Source organism: Otolemur garnettii, unplaced genomic scaffold, assembly GCF_000181295.1.
Source record: "Otolemur garnettii isolate 467f Iridium unplaced genomic scaffold, OtoGar3 scaffold00018, whole genome shotgun sequence".
Classification (NCBI taxonomy): Eukaryota; Metazoa; Chordata; class Mammalia; order Primates; family Galagidae; genus Otolemur; species Otolemur garnettii.
This window is the reverse complement of record NW_003852413.1, coordinates 26,405,362-26,406,898: the sequence shown is the minus strand read 5'-3', so window position 1 is coordinate 26,406,898 and position 1,537 is coordinate 26,405,362. Positions and strand designations below refer to the sequence as shown.

Below are 1,537 nucleotides of genomic sequence, written 5' to 3'. Positions count from 1 at the left end.
TCTCTTTTCTTCTTCTTCTTCTTCTTTTTTTTTTTTTTTGAGATAGAATCTCAAGCTGTCACCCTGGGTAGAGTGCTGTCGCGTCACAACAACCTCAAACTCTTGGGCTTAAGTGATTCTCTTGCCTCAGCCTCCAAAGTAGCTGGGACTACAGGCGCCCACCACAACATCCAGCTATTTTTTTTGTTGTTGTTATTGCAGTTGTCGTTGTTTAACAGGCCTGGGCTGAGTTTAAACCCACCAGCCTGGATGTATGTGGCCAGCGCCCTCCCTGAGCTATGGGCACCGCCTTCTCTCTTCCTTTTTTAAGTATCCTTCTTTATGGATACAATGTCTCTTCATCCCTCTGGGTGTATTAATGATGGTTGGTTTCTTTAATTCTCTTCTTTGCTTCCTAAATTAACTTTGTAACTTTGTTTCCTCTGATTTCTTTTTGTCCTATTGTATGTTTTACTCTTTATCTTTCACATTGGAAACATTTTTGTAAATGTCTGGTGATCCTTAAATGCCTGTTGACATCTAAAAGTGAGGTACTGGCTGGGTGCCTGTAGTTCAAGTGGCTAGGGCACCAGCCACATACATCGGAGCTGGCAGGTACAAATCCAGCCCGGGCTCACCAAACAACAATGACAACTACAACCAAAAAATAGCCGGGCATTGTGGCAGGCAGCTATAGTCCCAGCTACTTGGGAAGTTGAGGCAAGAGAATCACTTAAGCCCGAGAGTTTGAGGTTGCTGAGAGCCGTGATGCCATGGCACTCTACCCAGGATGACAGCTTGAAACTCTGTCTCAATAAATAAATAAATAAAAGTGAGGTATTAAAAAGCAGATTGAAACTTCTGTGTGCCAAAATGGAGCTTATCAACTGAGGGGCTTCACTTAGATTCTAAAGTTTAGAGTGACAGGGGAACTCAACCATTTCATTTGGGGGTCTCCCAAATATCAACATCTATAGATCTTTCCTCTAAAGCCATTTATTTTTTCCAAAGAAGGATCCATGAATCTCCTTGTGGTGCCATTATACATGACCACTAAGCAGCAAAAACAATCTAAGGGCCTTGATATCCAGTACATGGACTATAATTCACCTATTTTGAGGATGGTTTCTCACTCTTCCCTGAACTGTATGTCCCTAGATTTGGGACCTACCTGGTTTAATTTCCCCCACAGAAATTAATCCCCCTGTGCCAGGGTTGGAGAAGGACCGTTACCAAATAACGATAGCAAATAACAGATGTTATACTGGACTGAAGTCAGAAAACCTGATTTCTCTTCTCAAATCTATTGACACATTGGTCACATTACACCATCACATAATCTAAATGACTGGGATTTAATTTCTCCATCTGTAAAATGAGTGGCTAGAGCCTTTGCTTTGTCCCTGCTGGGGAACCCTATAACCACTCCATCTAAGAGCTCTTCATTCAGGTACCTAATGGAGATGCTGATATAGGTGATGGAATATTTAGGGAATTTCCTTGACAAATATCACTGTCGTCTTCTTCTTCTTCTTCTTCCTCCTCTTCTTCTTCTTCT

The 1,537-nt window shown here is 41.9% G+C and overlaps 1 protein-coding gene across 1 annotated transcript in view; it reads left to right on the top strand.

Annotated features, from left to right (window-relative positions):
- SKAP1 (src kinase associated phosphoprotein 1) overlaps positions 1 to 1,537 on the top strand; it is a gene marked incomplete at its 5' end in the record, with an annotated part of 275,060 nt that overhangs the window by 198,112 nt on the left and 75,411 nt on the right. The window lies entirely within an intron of this gene.